The 18609-nt window shown below is 44.1% G+C and overlaps 1 long non-coding RNA gene across 4 annotated transcripts in view; it reads right to left on the bottom strand.

Moving 5' to 3' along the window:
* Nucleotides 1-16325: 16325 nt before the first annotated feature.
* Nucleotides 16326-18609, bottom strand: part of LOC139363406 (uncharacterized) — a 62395-nt gene continuing 60111 nt past the window's right edge. For all 4 annotated transcript variants that reach the window (XR_011623741.1, XR_011623742.1, XR_011623743.1 and 1 more), the window contains 2 exons: nucleotides 16845-18095; nucleotides 16326-16559 (listed from right to left, as the gene is read on the bottom strand). This is a non-coding gene — a long non-coding RNA (uncharacterized lncRNA). The remainder of the gene's footprint in view (nucleotides 16560-16844; nucleotides 18096-18609) is intronic.

The following is an 18609-nucleotide window of genomic DNA, read 5'->3' as shown; positions in this document are numbered from 1 at the left end:
CCTCCAACTCCAATGTTCTTTCCAGAGTTCTGCAAAATTCAGTGGACATAATTGGGGGAGTGGAGGAGGGGCATTCTAGGCTGTACTTACATAGATTGCATGTACCTTAGAGAACGAAAATGACATTCTAAATATTCACTCTTCCAGAAGCTACATTCTAGAATTGCAATATTTTAGCTTCAGGTGAAGATGCTTTCTCAGAACTAGTTTTTCATTATGTCCTAATCCCATTAAAATTGAGATTAGACAGAAAAAAAAAACGCATTTTTGTAAATGCCTTGACATCATTTGTGTGCCATGTAAAGAGAGCCAAAAGTGGCTTTTAGAGTTATTGCTACCTCTCTCAATTCATTGGTGGTCATCTAGCTATTACATAATAAAAGAAAATGGAAGAAATGGAAGAAAATACCATTTATTAAGCCACTTAATAAAGTCACCTCTGAAAGTTGCCTTCCAGTGCTTGACATCACATAGGCTCCACTTAGATAATAATTTCCTTTGGGTATATACCCAGTTATGGGATTGCTAGGTCAAATGGTGTTTAAATGGTATATAATGGTATAAATCATTCTACTATAAAGACACACGTTCATGTATGTTTATTGCGGCACTATTCACAATAGCAAAGACTTGGAACCAACCCAAATGCCCATCAATGATAGACTGGATAAAGAAAATGTGGCACATATACACCATGGAATACTATGCAGCCATAAAAATGAATGAGTTCACGTCCTTCACAGGGACATAGATGAAGCTGGAAACCATCATTCTCAGCAAACTAACACAGGAACAGAAAACCAAACACCACATGTTCTCACTCATAAGTGGGAGTTGAACAATGAGAATACATGGACACAGGGAGGGGAACATCACACACTGGGGCCTGTCAGGGGGTCAGGGGCAAGGGGAGGGATAGCATTAGGAGAAATACCTAATATAGATGATGGGTTGATGGGTGCAGCAAACCACCATGGTAAGTGTATATCTATGTAACAAACCTGCACATTCTGCACATGTATCCCAGAACATAAAGTATAATTTAAAAAAAAAAATCCTTACTCTCCCCCTTCTCTTATCCTCCAAACTTCCCCACTCCTACTCCCTCCCAGAGTGCAAATCTTAGAGGGACCAGCATCATTATTTATGACCATATTTTTAGTGGGTGAAGATTTGATCACAAAAGGGATTGATAAGAAAAAGAACTCCAGAAATTTGGAATGAGCCAAGTGCTAAGATCCTGTGGTTACCCAGCTCTTTTACTTCGATTGAGACAGGGGGAACTTGAGCTATGGGATTAAAATGGTCTCTCCACCACTTACTATTTCTCCTTTCCAACTGCATGTCACAAGGGCCCCTTCCGAAAGCTTTGGGCAAAATTCCCACGGCAACAAATTTCCCTGACTCTCTACTCTGTGTGATCCAACCACACAAACTCTTGTGCTTAGTCACACACACACACACACACACACACACACACACACACACACACAAATGTAAAGCAGTGGTTCTCAAACTTGATTGCACATCAGATCACCCAGAGGTCTTAATAAACCACAGCTAGGTTGGGGTAGGACCTAATAATTTGCATTTCCTACGGGTTACCAGGTGATGCTGATGCTGATGCTGATGCTGCTGGCCTGGAAACCATACTGAGAACCATTGAAGTAAAGTCTTCTCCTTTTCTAGCCTCAACAACTATGCCTGTAGCTGAAGACTACACAGTTACTCATCACATCCAAGCTCGTAACACTGATTCATCTTCACTCCTAAGCCTGGGGCTGAGCTGCTTCCTGCACACTGGCTCTCAACTCCCTGGGTGTGCCTCTGTCTTAGTTTGCAGGCCATAATCCATCTTGTGGCACCCACCCTATCTTGACTGCAGAACTTGCCATCTCTATTAGTCAGCTCAGGCTGCCATAACAAAGTATCACAGGCTGGGTGGATTGAACAACATAAATCTATTTTCTCACAGTTCTGGAAGCTAGAAGTCCAAGATTAAGGTGTTGGAAGGATTGGTTTCTTCCGAGTTCTCTTTCTTTGGCTTGGAGGTAGCCATCTTCTCCTCCCTGTGTCCTCACCTGGTCATCTCTGAGTATGTTTCTGTGTTCTTATTTCCTCTCCTTAGAAAGACAGCAGGCGTGCTCACTTTGGCAGTACATATACTAAAATTGGAAGGACAGCAGGCATATTGTATTAGGGCCCTTGTTAGTGACCCCATTGTAATGTAACCACCTCTTTAAAGGTGCTATCTCCTAATACAGTCACGTTCTGAGGTCCTGGGAGTTAGGATTTTAACATATGAATTTCAGGGAGGGATACAATTTAGCCCCTAAGGGAGATGTGCCATTTTTCATGCCTCTCACCCTCCACCTCTTCCCATTCTTCTTGCTGTTTATTCTCTCTTCTGCCAGCTTCCAGAGGGGACCCAGAACCTCAAAGGCCTGAGGCTAATTGTGCTGCAGGGGCTCACGTGGGGTGGGTTTTGGTGATCTGCACACCAACACCTGCCTCTGTGAGGACTCTGTAGCCAACACCCGAGATAAGCAGCGCCCAGTCACAGGGAAAAGGGTAACAAATTGCTTGCAGAGGGACGACTGGCTCAGAGCTGGGTCATTATTCTTGTAACCTCCAGATCACAGACAGCAGGCTGCACTGGGCTCTGTTGGCACCTACCATCCCGCCTCTCCGCTCCACTTGGAAATGGTACTGGATGAAACTAGAGGAGAAAGAGGCTGAAGGGCCTGTTTGCCTGGAGCCCATACTCTTTTTCGTGGTAATGCAAACAGCTCCAAAAACCCACTAGAAATCTGTGGTCTATGGAGGAGAAAATGACCTCCCCCCATGGCTAGCAATAATTCCTGACGCTTTTTATGCTTTACATGGTTTTCTTCCATATGACGATGTTTGATCATGATGCCAGCCCCATGGGCAGCCAGACTGCTATAATTACACCCCACATTAGAGATTAAGAAACAAGTCTAAGTAAACAAAACAAAGACTTAGGTTGTGATCCACCCCCAATCAGAGGTCTGCCCTCTCAATTGTACTCTACCGACCTCATTTCTTTCTTCTAAGTGTTTTCCAAAATGTGGTCATTCACATAGCTTGTTTGCATTTTTGGCTATATTCACCCAAGCACCACTCAGTGATTAATGAAGTCCATGGAAGATGAGGTCCTGATCTGAGTTTGGTACTAAGCAATATATTGAATTCCCAGGGGTTTGGTATGCTATTTTTTTTTCTAATATGTATTAAAAAGAATTATTAACTCCTATTACTTTAGGATATGCTTTCCATCTCACACTCTCTTCCCTCTGCGGCGACTTCTCCGTGGGGCTACAGAGGCATCTTGACAGCAATGTTTTTCAAACTCTTGGCTGCAACCCACAATAAGAAATAAATCACATGGCAACACAGTACTCACATACATACGCATATATAAAACAAAAACCAGCTTCACGAGATAATACGTAACCTGGGTATGACACGCACTATTTTCTATTCTATTTTTAACGCTTGTTGCGATACACTAAATTGATTTTATGACCCAATAATAAGTAGCCACCTGCAATTGGAAAAAGAATAGTCTTTTTACAGAATGTTCTGTCCAACTTTCAAAGCCTGACTTACATTTTGTTTGCACCTCCCAGGAGAGGAGACTGCAGGAGTCAGGCTGTAGAGAAGCTTCTGGGGCTCTCCCCCTTACATTTCTCTTTTGGCCACTTAGGGTTCAGCAGGCTGCAGCCACCCAAAGAAGGAGGAGGCTTCTTGGACAGGGAGGGCACTGTAGCTCCAAGGTTGCTGGACTCAAGGTGGAAGTCTCCACTACACCCTTCCCTGAAAAAGAATCCAGAGAGACACACATTGGGAGACTTCACAGACACTCTCCCTCTGCCCTGTAGTGGGATAATTGGACAACCCATCCTAAATACTACATGTCGTCACCCCTCTGACCCCATCTGAGCTGAAATGGAGCTCTGGTGCCTACAGAGTGGACTTTTCCCTTTGCGATATTTTAAAGTTCTAGTCTAAAATATCTCTCCACAAATGCCTGAGGTCCCATCATCAGAATTGTATTCCTGTGGTTTCAGCATTACCATCCTAAAGATTCTTCTATATATACGAGTGTGCCTAAATTGAGTTTCTTTTTTTTTTTTTTTTTTTTTTTTTTTTTGGAGACAGAGTCTCGCTCTGTTGCCCAGGCTGGAGTGCAGTGGCATGATCTTGGCTCACTGCAAACTTTGCCTCCCAGGTTCACGCCATTCTCCTGCCTCAGCCTCCTGAGTAGCTGGGACCACAGGCACCCGCCACCACGCCAGGCTAATTTTTTGTATTTTTAGTAGAGATGGGGTTTCACCGTCTTAGCCAGGATGGTCTCAATCTCCTGACCTCGTGATCTGCCCACCTCAGCCTCCCAACATGCTGGGATTGCAGGCGTGAGCCACCACGCCCAGCCTGAATTGAGTTTCTAAGGCTTTTCTCCTCGAGTCTGGCCTTAGCTATAAGTTCCAGAAGTTGGTTCTTCTTTTAAAGGGAGACCTACAGTAGTTGTTACCCTTCGTTACAACATAGAACTCATGACGCTGTAATGAAGGCCATAGCACCTCTTCTCAAAATAATGTGTTTAAACATACAAAGTAAAATGTGTAGGATTACAAAGGAAACTGTATCTATAATATCAAAAATTATCTTAGAATTTAGATAAATGATGAGTATTAACCATATTTGGGGGTAACTGTAAAAATTGTAACATGGTGAGAATAACTGATTAGACATATACTCTATGATATGTGTAACAGTTTTATGTGTAATAGTTATATGTAATAGTTATATGTCTAATCAGCTATTTTCATCATGTTACAATTTTTACAGTTACCTCAAAATGTTAATATTCATCACATCTAAATTCTAAGAGAATTTTTATACTATATATACTGTATCAAAATATGTTTTAATTTGTAATACAATTATACACATATTTAAACCTAAATAAAATCTAGAGGCAGGTCTAATAAATAATCTAGAATAATGATAAGTATAAACAACATTACAAAGTATCTGCAAAAGCGTAACATGATGAAAATAGCAAATTTCCATTGGTGGAAAGCCTCAGGTTCTGGTAACACGCTGTGGTTTGTCTACCTTCATAATGAAGGAAACGCTAGATTACAGTTAGAAGTTAATGATGTTAAAGATGTATTTTTTCCTGTCCAAGTTCATAGATCCTTTATATTCTTTCCATAGACCCCCTGTTAAAGATGTATTTTTTCCTGTCCAAGTTCATAGATCCTTTATATTCTTTCCATAGACCCCCACTTAAGGAGCCCAGATCTAGCGAGTTGTCTACTATTTCCTTTCCTATCACATCCTTCCAGATTCTAAAGCTTCATCTGCTGAGCCTGGTTTTATGAATGTTGTGTGTTCTGCCTTCCAAATCTTGCTGTGTCCTTCCTCACGCATCCCTCACCCGCCCCTGTGGTCAGCCCAGTTAGAGCAGTCAAGCCAGGGCCCAATCTCTACTACATCTGGGGATGGCCTTAGTGATGATGCTCACCAAGTTCCCGGGGAGACTATATCAGAGGGCAGCTTGACTTTGACTCCAAGAAGTCACTAAATCAATTATTCTGCCCCTGAAATTTTGTCAGGAGACCTGTAATTATCTCAGCATATTAATAATGTGAAGGAGAACCTGTCCTTATTTAAAGCAGGGCCTTTTCCCTTCTCCAACCTTGCATATGAATAATACTTGTGTCTAGACTTTGGTTCCAAAAGATAGATCTTTATTCAGCAAGCGGGAGTCTACTGAGCTCAGCACAGAAGAGTTAACAGCAAAGCTGAGACATATTGCCACTTACCAAGGGGAGACCAGTTCTTGTCCCAGCGTGTGCAAAGAAGAATGTCTTTGTGGATCAATCAGGCCACTCAGTGATGTATCAGAGTGTAAAAAGACAGTATGACACAGTGAGAGTGCGGCAAATAAAAGCATGCATGTCATGTCTAAAGCAGTCAATTTCACATATTTTTAAGTATGTATTTTGGGCTGGGGGACTGCAGCTTAGAGCACCCAACACAGCCTCGAAGCCAACATGTGGAGTCTGCTCAAAGGACTGCCATCATCGTCTCCACGGCTCTCCGAGATGCAAAGGGCTGCCTAAGCAGTCACTTAGGGAAGAGAAAGGGGTTTGCCTTGGTTCTGACAAGTGGTTAGGAATTGAATTTAGCACTGTACTAAAGGTCACAACAGCTTAGACCAGCCCGACCAACATGGCAAAATCCCGTCTCTACCAAAAGTACAAAAATTAGCCGGGTGTCATGATGGACACCTGTAAGCTTAGCTGCTCAGGGGGCTGGGGCATGAGAATCGCTTGAACCTGGGAGGTGGAGGTTCAGTGAGCCAAGATCGCGCCACTGCACTGCAGCCTGGGTGACAGAGGGAGACCCTGTCTCAAAAAAAAGAAAAAGAAAAAAAGAAAAACAACACTCAATTTTCAGCAAGGTAACTATGACAAAATTCTTCTTTGAGAGGGAAAAAAAAGTGGGATTAACATAAATAGACCAGAGTAATTCTGGGAATGACTTAAGGAAAGTCTTTGGGAACTGTCTCTAGCATTTGGGGAGAAATAAGGACAATGACTCCTATATTTTTGTGCACCCCACTTTTGCTGCCCCCATCAAGACACAAAATCTTGAGTTCGGAGGTTTACCCAGAGAACCAGCTTTTCTATTCTTAGGTTCATATGTCAATTCTTTTGACATAAGCCCCTAGGTCTACTACCTCTAATCTAAACCAGGGCAGGGGCTGGCAGACCTCTGGGAGAATTGCCTGTGACATTTAACATGTGGGAGGAACCTGAGGAACATTCAGGAAAAGGAAGAACGTCTCAGGAAGTTAAGCAGGGGATGTCCCATGGTGTAGATGAGATGAGGAGGGCTAGTCAGAGAATAAGAAACCATACTGAAGCATTCTGTTTCTTTCCACCTAGCCCAAGTGACTGAGGAACATGAAGCTGTCCAGTCTTCATGTCCACCTTCCCTCTATCTCTTTCCCCACTCAAGCTGGCCTCAGGCATTTGAAACAGATGACAGGATGCAACCAGCACTCAGAAATGTGCGGCAGGCAGCCTAGGTAGAGTTACCGTAACAACAGCAAGACTTCTTGAAAGCCCTGGAGGCTGTGTGGAATTGGAGGCAGGAAGACCTTCCCACTTTAAGGGTGCCTGTCACACCAAAACTGACCTGCAGGGGCAGCAGAGGAGAAAGACCAGAAAAGCGGCCTCACCTGTCTGGACGAGGCTGGTGGGTGCTAGATGACCCTCACTATTACTTCCTATGAACAGGTGCACCTTTCTCTTGGGGACATTGTTCAATGTTTCATCCAAGTTTAACCACAAAATAACTCCCCTACCTTCCTGTGTGGCAGACACATCACACTAGCATCTGAACAAAAACAGGAGCTGGGATGTGGACTCTTGAAAGGACATGGATCTGTCCCCTACTCCTAGAACACAATGTGCCGAATCTGGCCAGAGGTCAGTCTTTAAAAATCTAGTAATCTAAGGATTGTCTGTAGGTCCTCTTTGGTCAACTCATACGGGAGGGTTTGGGGTAAGAGTCATCCTTATATTGTTCCTCCACTTCCTTCTGACTATGGCATCGACTCATAATCTTTCAAGAGGATTTATATTCTTACTCTATTAAAATGTGAAACATATGCTGTTGCTTCAATGAGGGACATGACACATGGCAAAGATGGTAATAGATGTGTATGGAAAGTGGCTCCCTGGTTGACCTGGGGGAGCCCACCAGAATATGTGCCTCAGTGGGTCACTGCCCTTGAGGGCTGGGTCCTGGGCTTCACAGGTTCAGCTCAGTGCAGTCACACTCTGATAGATGCATGGCAGTCACAGGCAGAGGCTGACCTGGAGACTATGTAATAGTGTATTAAAATAATTTCCCAAGAGGAAACCCAGACACACTCGGGTTTAAATTGGGCATCCTCATTTACTAGCTGTATGACCTTGGACAAGGTTATTTAACCACTTCTCTATGCTTCATCTGTGAAACAGTGATAATAATAACACCAGCTTTGCATGGTGGAGGTGAGGATTAAATATACTTACATATATACAAGTGCTTAGAATAGTACATGACACTGTAGAAGTCTTGTTATTGTTATTAAACTGTAGAGTAGGATAGGCTGCACACCATACAACTCCAGAAGATGCCATTCACATAGACTCCAATGTGAATGGTGTCCCCAGAGTTGTGCAGTGATAGCCCTGAAGTATTAATTCCCACTTTGCAAGGTTATTGCAAAAATTATAGTTAAATGCATGTGAAGTACTTTTTACATCGTAGGCACTATAACTCACAGCTGCTGCTATTATTTTTACTGAGAGATATATCTGGCAGTTTAACAGCAATATTTGCACAGAGTACTTCTTCGTTTTGGGCAGGTTTGCCCAGAGACTAAATTTGATTAAAAGGCTATTGAGGAATTTGAAATATGTGAAAAGAAGTTAAATCTCATCTCAAGGTTATTCTCATTCCACCAGTATGGAGAGGCATCAGTCTTTAGACCACTGGGACTCACCATTCGAAAAGAGAGTCTTCCACCCTGAACTTGGGCCATAGAAACACCGGCAATTCTTTACTCTTTAGCTCTTCTTTTCTTGGTCTCTATCAGTTGCCAGGAGCTTCTCTCACTGGATTACCTCATGGGCCTGCTACAATTAATTAGATAACTGCATCTCTTACATTAGCTAATCTTTAAATTGGTCTCCTCCTAATGAAATTTTAAGGAAGGCCCACAGGCTCCTTGATGAAATTTGAAAGGCCTCTTAGTCTTATCAGCCACAGTTTTTAGAAATTATTAACTTAAGCAACATTACAGCCAAAAGAATCCATTGAGTATGAAGCTCAAACAACACATCTCTCTGTGGTCATTCTCCAGTGCTGTTGGACACATTTTCTCCGTGTTCTAACGAATGCGTGTGCCCTCTGTTTTGTGCTGCCTTTTTCATACAGTGTTATTTCATAAACAAATCTTCAATATTAATCATGTTTTAATAGCAAGTTATTCCAACAAAATATTCATCTCAGCATGCTGAGATATGTCCCTCCAGTGGGGTGTTTGAAGCAGCTAAAAATCTCAGCTGGCAGATATGATGTCTACAAGACACAAAGGATATGAGGGTACTGGGAATGACATGAAACAAACAGAAATGAAATAAACTGTACAACATTCGAGTTGGGAGTATCTTAGGGGCCTGTCTGGTCAAATCCTTTCATTTTACAAATGTAAAAACTGAGGCCCAGTGAGGAGATGTGACTTGCCTGAGGCTACATAATTAATCAGCCCCCTCCACTGGGTGGGGACCAGCTCCAGCAAAGGAGGAGCTTCTGCTGGCCTTCCAAGAGTGAGGAAGAGTGGCTCACACAGCAGCGGCGATGGGTTGCTGCTCTGTAGACATGCCCCAGCAGCCTCACAAAGGGTCAGCACAGAGGCATCCATGCTCAGGTCCTGGGCTGCAAGCATCCCACGGAGGGGAAAGGAAGGTGTCAGAGCCAAACATGTGGCATTCGTCCACTCCCACCCAGCACTTGGAGGTGTGAAAAGACATCCCAAAAGGGAGAACCCAAAAGAGACAGGCAGCTAGAAACTCCTACACGGCTCGCTTCACTGCAAGACAGAGCCAAGCATGCCAAGCACGGGGGCGAGGAGCCCAGGGAGGAGGGGCCTTGGAAAAGTCATAAACAGCAGCTGCAACGTGAAGATCCACCCCGCCCCCAAAACCTCCCCCATGGAGTCAGGTAGACTGGCATGTACTGGAACGGTGGGACTGGGTTGAACTTTCGAAGCCAGCTGATCTTGCTGCCTCCTCTGATGGATGTAGAGACAAAGACCTAGGATCAGGAAGGGTCTCACTCAAGGTCACACATAGAATGAGGGGCTGACCAGTCTATAGAATGGTGCTGTCCTAATTCCAGTCCAGGACACTGTCCTGGGGTCCCCCTTTTTCTGGGGCCAGGGAAAGTAAATAATAGCAACTTTTGGAGGGATGGGTGTATAAGATGACACCAATTGATTAATTGGGCATTTGTGACTCCAGCAACCTATTCACACATTCTTCTAGATGTCAGCGTTTGTTGCTTGGTGGCTCTAACTGGATGTAGGGTCTTAGGAAAACTGCATAGATTTGCATGCCTCTATTTCTTCACCTGCAAAATGGGGCTAATAATTGGACCTACTTCATGGGTGGTTGTCCGAGTTAAATGTGAAGCACTTAGCACAATACCTGGGGCTGTGATGAATGGTATGTTATCATTCTATTCCACCAGAGGACTGCTTCTTCCGCCCATGCAGCCTTCCCCATGGGAAAGTTTCCATTTCTCCAATGGGTTTACATCATCTACTATCTTCTCAATGTGGTATCTGTGCATCTCTGCCTTCACGAATCAAGAGCTGACTCACCACAAGTTCCAGACCAGTGTTTCCCAAACTGGAGTATTTTCCGAGAGTTATGAATTCTTGAAGTGTCTTTTTTCATCTTGTTAATTATAAATTTAGGAAAATCTACCTCATCCCTTGAGGGAAGAGAAATGTCCCCAAAGCTCCTGGCTGCCCTCTCTCCTCTGCAGAAAGTTCCTTTCTTTTTGATTGCCCTTTGATTCTAATCATTCAAGAAGAGAGCGGCCCCAGGGACTAAATTAGAACTGGAAGCAAGGTGATGAGAAAGAGACCAGGAATGAATGACAGGCTTTGGAAAAGGGCAAACTGCAGTTCTCTCCGTGTTTTCTGGGAGCCAGCTCTTTTCTGAAAGATTTAAGGGAAGCTAAGGACCCATGGGGAGGCAAGAAGATGGGAGGCTGGGAACAGGATACTGCAGATAAGAATTTGTTTTTCCTTACGCCTCCAAGAAAAAAAAAGGGGGAGGGAAAACTGTAAACTAACCCTTTGCTTAGTTTGCCCAGAATCCTTCAGGGGTTCAGCACCACCACCCTGGAGGTCAACCTCCACTCACAAGGGTTCATGTGATACAACTGCCTGGACCCAATACCACTGTTGGGGACTCTTCCCAGTCAATACCGGCAAAGGTGTCTGGTGACCCGAGTGTGCGTCTGGTGATCTCCAAGAGCAGGAGAAGAGGAAAGATGATGTTGGTAGGCATGACACATTCCTTGCTTCCTATTCAAGATTGCAGAGCCCTTTCTCAAGAGCTTCCAGATTGACCAGAGGAACGGCAGGAATACTCCTGTTTGCAGAGAAATGGCTCACATAGCCAGCCAGTAGTAGGGAGAACTGAAAATACTTGTACTTAACCCTAGAGTGCAAGAAATAAGCATGGCAAGCCCTAGAAAGAACATCAGGAAAGCGTTTCTTCCAGATAAGGTGCAAGCATGTTCATTTTATAGATGAGACACCTGAGGCCCAGGGAGATGAAGGGCTTGTCCAGCACGCTAAGCTTTTTAACTGTGGAGGAAGACTAGAACCCAGGCCTTCTGGATCCTCCTTTCTTCCCCATCCCTGCAGCCTCCATCCCAGGGAGTCTGGAGTCTTTTCGAGTGTACTGTGTGGCCTCAGGGCCTCCTGCAGAGCCCTGCACACTGTTGCCTCCCCAAATGCCCTCCTGCTGACTAGTGATCAGCCCCAATATTTATAATTTATAATAAAGATATGAGCCCATTTGGATATGTTTGTTTGGATAGCTCACATATTTAAGTTTCTATCAAGAAATGCAAAAAAATGCAACAAATACTATTGATATAGTTTGGATGTTGTCCTCTCTAAGTCTCACGTTAAATTGCAATCCCCAGTGTTGGAGGTGGGGCCTGGTGGGAGGTGATTGTATCATGAAGGTGGATTTCTCAAGAACGGTTTAGCGCTGTCCTCTTCACTCAACCCTCGCAATAGTGAGTGAGTTACTGCGAGATCTGGCTGTTTAAGAGTGTGTGGCGTCTTCCCCTTCAGACTTTTTTTTTTATTTCCATAGGTTATTGGGGAACAGGTGGTATTTGGTTACATGTGTAAGTTCTTTGGTGGTGATTTGTGAGATTTTGGTGCACCCATCACCCAAGCAGTATACACTGCACCCAATTTGTAGTCTTTTATCCCTCATCCCCTTCCCACCTTTCCCCTGAGTCCCCAAAGTCTACTGTGTCTTTCCTATACCTTTGCATCCTCATAGGAGTGAGAACATATGATGTTTGGTTTTCCATTCCTGAGTTACTTCACTTAGAATAATAGTCTCCAATCTCATCCAGGTCGCTGTAAATGTCATTAATTCATTCCTTTTATGGCTGAGTAGTATTCTATCATATACATACACCACAGTTTCTTTATCCACTTCTTGATCTGTGGGCATTTGGGTTGGTTCCACATTTTTGCAATTGCAAATTGTGCTGCTATAAACATGCATGTGCAAGTATCTTTTTCATATAATGACTTATTTTCCTCTGGGTAGATGCCCAGTAGTGGGATTGCCAGATCAAATGGTAGTTCTACTTTTCTCCACACTGTTTTCCATAGTGGTTGTACTAGTTTACGTTCCCACCAGCAGTGTAGAAGTTCCCTCAGACTCTTGTTCCTGCTTTTGCGATGTGAGATGCCAGCTCCCTCTTCACCTTCCACCATGATTGGAAGCTTCCTGAAGGCTCCCCAGAAGCTGAGCAGATGCTGTGCCATGCCTCCTGTACAGCCTGCAGAACCATAAGCCAAATAAATCTCTTTTCTTTATGAATTACCCAGTCTCTGATATGTCTTTATAGCAATGCAAGAACAGCCTAACTTAGACTCCAACTTAAGAAATAAATATTATAAACACAGCCAAAGCCCCTGTGTGCACCTCTCTAATCATACTCCCCTCTCTCTCCCTCTCCTCTAGATCTAACTAGAGACATTGAATTGAGTATTTGTCATTCCAAAGCATTTCTTTATACTTAATACGTTATTCTTTATACAGACAGGACTCACTCTGCAGGGCTATAAAAATGACCACACAAGCGGAAACTGTGCAAAATCATCTTAAAAATCTGTGAGAAAAAATTACAATGGTCTTGTGATCTTTAACAATTCTTGTCAAAAACATTAAAACTCTCTTACTTCAGACTATAAATAGTATATGGAAATTTTTTTAAAAAAATAGTGAAATCAGCATTTAAAATATTAATATTATCCAAATTATTTAATTTAAAACTTTAGAAACATTGAGAATTAAGGTGTTTTATTTCTTCATAAAAAACTTTCAAGAATAGTATGAACAGTGCTCACCTTCTCCTCGTCATATAACTTACAATACAGAGCAAACATCTTTTCTATACTTGGCAAATCATCATACTCTTAAGTTTGTATCAACTTCTAGTATTTTATCCTTTGCATGCCCAGTGTTACACAGTGTCTCTGAGAGTTCCTTTAATGTGAAATTTTTGCCAGCATCACTTCTTCTGGAACATCCCCATCCTTTTCATCACAACCACTTTCTTCATAATGTCACTAAGTTGTCCTTCACTAAGTTCCTCTGGCTGCATATCTAGAGTCCCTCTCCTAGTGGTGGTGTCCATATTCCCACCACCAGCTTTTCCTTCTACAGTTCCATTGACATACTGTTTGAATTCCACTTGCAGCATTATCACTTTTTGTTTCTTTTCTGTGCTTTCATCTTTCAAGGTCAACTTCCTCTTTAGATTATCTATTTTTGCAAAGCGTAACGTAGGTTTATCACCCAGAGACATGGAAGCAACATAGCTGCACACTTTGCTGTATGTAAACTGGAAAACTGGATGGCAAATGCTCAGTGACCAGTCACCTGACAGACCATGAAAGAAGAAATCAGGATGCACATCTGTTCTTCATGGAGAAATGTGTGGAATGAAGAATTTGCATCAAAGTTTGTACTTTGTGCAATCACACACAGTCAATACGCTATCATAATTCAAATTTTGACCTTGTTGTTGGGGACTGGTTCGACTAAACCACAACAGAACTTTGTACATGGGAACAGGGAAGAGCAAGGACTGCGTGCACTTCATACAACACACGTATGTCCATCAAAGCAATATGTGAAATTATTTTTTATGCTTTTAAGTTTCATATAAATTCTCATCATACTTCATGAATATTTCTTCATCTTCCAATACTATTTTTTCTTCCGTATGTTTGCATATCCATGTGGATATCCCCTGGATGAGGCCAGGAGCTCTCTGAAGTCACAGCCATGACCCTCCCATCAGCTGAGGAGCTCCCTAAGGGCCAGGTCTAATCTATCTCTCCTTTACCTGAGTTCACTTGGAACCCCCAAAGGCACTGTCCATGGAGCTGCTGAGAGAAGGGTGAATATAACTAACTGCAAAAAGTTTGGATTAGGATCACACCTCAGTTGCTGGAGAAACCATACTGGGACAACCTAAAAGATCCATGTGAGCAGAGGTCCCATCCCCAAAGGCACCTTGCAGTGTTCCAGCAAGCCCTCGGGGCTGCAGCTGTGAGCTTTTCCTGTCTCTATCATGTCTCCACTGTTCATTGCCCTTTAAAGTTAAATTGACTTTAATAGCATCCAATTTTCTCAAGTGCTAGAGAAACAGACAGGTTACAAAAGGAGTATTATTACCACCTCCTTTACCTTCTGGATTCCCAGATGGATATTAAAAAGTCACTTCATCTGACACTTGGCCCCTGGCCCCGGGAGAGGTAACCAGGAAATAGTACTGGGCCCAGATTTGGCTGTTAAACCATAAGCTTCCCATTTTGCCTTTCTTGTGAGTGATAGGACAAAACCCCATTGCCCATTGCTGGGTGTCTATGGGTGTATAGTTGTGTGTGTGTGTGTGTGTGTGTGTGTGTGTGTGTGAATGCATTTGTGATGCAAGTGAGCCTACATTTAAATGTGCTTATGTGTGGGGGTTTCACCCCAAATACATATGATTAGGGGACTGTGTTGTACAGGTATATGTATTTTTTCATGTCTGTATCCTCAGTGTTTGGCACTTGGAGGTGCAAAGTAAATATTTGCTTAACAAAGTTACCAATCAATAGACAATGAGGGCTGCACACTGTGTACATGCCCCTTCCATCTCACAGCACATCCCTTCCTTATTCCTACTTTTCCATGAGGAGAAGCCAGTTGGAGCCCATACTATACCACTGCATCAGTGCGTGGTAAGCAGGGAATGTTTGGAGACTGTGTACTTATTGTCGTTGTGGGGGGTGTGTGTGTGTGTGTGTGATATGAATGGGTGTCCATGAGTAAGCCCAACCTACCTTCAGAAACAGCCTCAGGCTGGGATCCTTGTGCCCCCCTTCTTATCCCTGCACCTCAGGCGTGGGAGTGCCCCTTCCTACGCTCAAGCTGCACAGCTTTGTCCCTTTCCACCCCACCTCATGCACTTCATATCCGTAGGGAAAGGAGCAGCCATATCGCAGTCAACCAGCCCCAGGGGATAGAGAAACCTTTCTTACATCATGTGTACCATCTCCAGGCCCAGACCTAGGCCCCTCTGAACTGGCAGGCAGCTCAGTGAAGTTTCAAAGGAAAACAAATACTATCCCATCCCCAAAGTGTGTGCACACATGTGTGCATGTGTATACGAACCCATGAACATACCAGTGTCTAGGCGGTGTCCCAGGTCCAAAATCAGTATTTTAAGATTATGTTACTGGGTGATTAATCTAAGAATCCTTTGTGGTGACTGATTTTGCAACTGAGGAGTGCTCAGCCTGCCTGTATTTGGGGTCTATGTAATGAATAAAAACACAGACAAATACGAAACAGCACCTTGTCAGCCTTAGAACTCAGCTGGGTGATGCCAGTCTAGTGCAAACTAAGTGTATTGACCAAAAGGTGGATAGCAGCCAGACAATGCAGTTGTGCCAGCTGGGGGCAGCCAGGAGGGCTGCATGAGGAACATGGAGCTCCACCAGGGCTCAGAGAGTGAGGCGGGATTTGTGCAACAGAAGATGGACAGAGGCTTTTTATCGTTGTTTTTTTGTTTTTGTTTTTGTTTTTATTTTTTGAGATGGAGTCTCACTCTGTTGCCCAGACTGGAGTGCATTGGTGCAATCTCAGCTTACTGCAACCTCTGCCTCCTGGGTTCAAGCGATTCTCCCCATCTCAGCCTCCTGAGTAGCTGGAAATACATGTACCCGCCACCACACCCAGCTAATTTTTGTATTTTTAGTAGAGATGGGGTTTTGTCATGTTGGCCAGCCTGGTCTCAAACTCCTGACCTCAGGCAATTCACCTGCCTTGGCCTCCCAAAGTGCTGGGATTACAGGCCTGATCCACCATGCCCAGGCGAGGCTTTCAAATAGAGAGCCAAATGGGATACCAAGAGGAGGCCAAGATGGTGTCACCAGCATCTGGAAGCAATTTATTTTACTAAGCGCATCTGTTCTCAACCCTAATTGGTGTCTGCTTACCTGGCACAATAAAGCCAAAACATCCACGCCAAGGTTTGCAGCAGACGAAAGGAAGGCATTTATTTTCAGGGCAGCAAGTAAGGAGAATTGGGCGGCTCACACTTAAAACCCCAACTCCCAGATGGCTTTCAGGTAAGGGTTTCTAAAGGCAGGGAGGCAGAGGTTACAGGCAAAGTCATAAATCAATACACGGAGAACATATATTAGTTTGACCTAACACAGTGGGACATCTCAAAGCAGGAAGCCACAGGTCAGAAGTGGATTCAAAGATTTTGATTTATGATTGGTTTAGGAAGGATTGCCTAAAAATGTGGGATCAGCAAAAAGGGATGTTAGCTCTGGCTGGAGGATGTGACTTTCTCCAGGCCCCTCAGGGAGAAATTTAGAACAAAGAGAGGTCGGAGTCCAGGCGTCAGTTTCCCCTTACCTGGGGTCTACGTGCCAGCAGATCCATTTGGTGGGGATCCAGGTTTCTGAAAAACAACTCATTGGCATGTGTTAAGATGTTGTCTAGTTTCTACCAGGGAACCAAACATCCCATGATTCTAACTTCCTTGGCTATGGTCTTAAGCTAGTATTACCTTCTTCCTTACCACATTTACTTCTCAGGCATAGCTAGGTGCCTGAAATTTCCCTTAAAGGAACTGAAGAGGTTTTTTTTTTCTATACTTGGGGGAGCCCACAGGCTCCTAAGAGGTCCCTGTTAAGTCTCACTTCCATTCAGCAAGTGATACAAATCCACGTGCATCTGTGTCATCCTCTCAGGAAGCCGTGCATTCATGCATCCATGTGGCTTCTGTGGACCACCACCAAATGTGCACCAAGCATAGTGCTAGGCCCAGGAGGGTACAGACAAGGAGAGAGATCTTTCACAGATGGGAAAGTTGAGTCTCTGAGACTGACTCACGCAAGATCAGGGTCTAAGTGGTCAGGACTGGAGGCCAGGTCGGCCTAGCTTCAAGTGCTATACCCTCTGTATGAAACTTATGATGGCAGAGGAGGTGGGAAGGGGACCCAGTAGGGTGGGATGCCAGGCTGACTGAGGAAGTCATGTGGATGAGGCTGAACAGGCTGGGCTTATGTGGGTTGAGGGGACAAAGATAATGACCTGGGCTGCCCTGATCTGGATCAGGAACTGTGGTTTTCTTGAAAGGTGACCTAGAGCTTCCAGGAGCTGTTGAGACTGAGGAGTTGGCATTGCCGCAGCAGGGGTGAGGAGGGGGTGGGAGTGCAGGCAGTGAAGGTGTGTATGGCACTGTGGTTGGTGTTCGGGGGCGACTGTGTCTCCTGAATGCTGATGCCATCCCCAAGGCATTTGTAATCAGCCCATGAAACCTGCCCTGGGTCTGAATCCATGAATATATTTATAGGTCATCCCTGTTCTCCAGGTGCTGGTGAATGGTCCCATAAAACACAACTCATTATGGCCCGAAGGGCTTCCCAACTCTAAAACCCCTTTTTATTTTAAAAACAAATTCTTAAAATCATTCCTTGATGAGGAAAGTACCCATGCTGACATTTCCAAGGGGGGATAGTGGAGGAAGGAGTTCCTGGGTGTTCCTGCAGCTGTGCCAGGGCTCTGGCTGTCTTCTGGGACATCATGCAACTCTTCTGATCCTTTTTCTTCTCTGTATCGTAGCAAGGAAACGTGCATGCACATTCCTGTTTCTCAAGGTTGCTGTGAGGATAATTAATTTACCTTCATCTGTCACCGTGCTCCCTTTACACCCAGCATCTGAGATTGTCTCTAATTATTATGACAAATCTCATGGAGCCCGCTGAGAGATCTGAGCTATCTCTGGACTTCAAACCCACGTGTGGCTTTTGTTTTCACTTGGTTGCTATTGGCTCCAAAGTTTCTATCCCCCTCCCGCACTTCTCCCCAAGGCTGCATGTCTGGCAGCCCGCAGGCCAGCCTGACATGACGGTCCTGTGGGTATCTTAACTTTGACCATACTGTGAACACCCCTCCAAGCCTGTTATTCTTCCCTTGGTCTCCCTCCCCACTTCTGGCATCAAATTCATTCAACAAATATTTATGTATTGAGCACCCACCCCATGCAGGCTTTGTGGGGTGCTGGCATGGGGTAAGGGGAAAGGACGAGGCCTCAGCCTTTATGGAGTCTAGACTCTCCCATTACTTTCCTTCCAGATAGTTCTGGCAAGAAACCAAGAAACTATCTTAGATGTTT

This window comes from Macaca nemestrina, chromosome 5, assembly GCF_043159975.1.
Source record: "Macaca nemestrina isolate mMacNem1 chromosome 5, mMacNem.hap1, whole genome shotgun sequence".
Lineage (NCBI taxonomy): Eukaryota > Metazoa > Chordata > Mammalia > Primates > Cercopithecidae > Macaca > Macaca nemestrina.
This window is presented reverse-complemented; position numbering and strand designations above follow the sequence as displayed.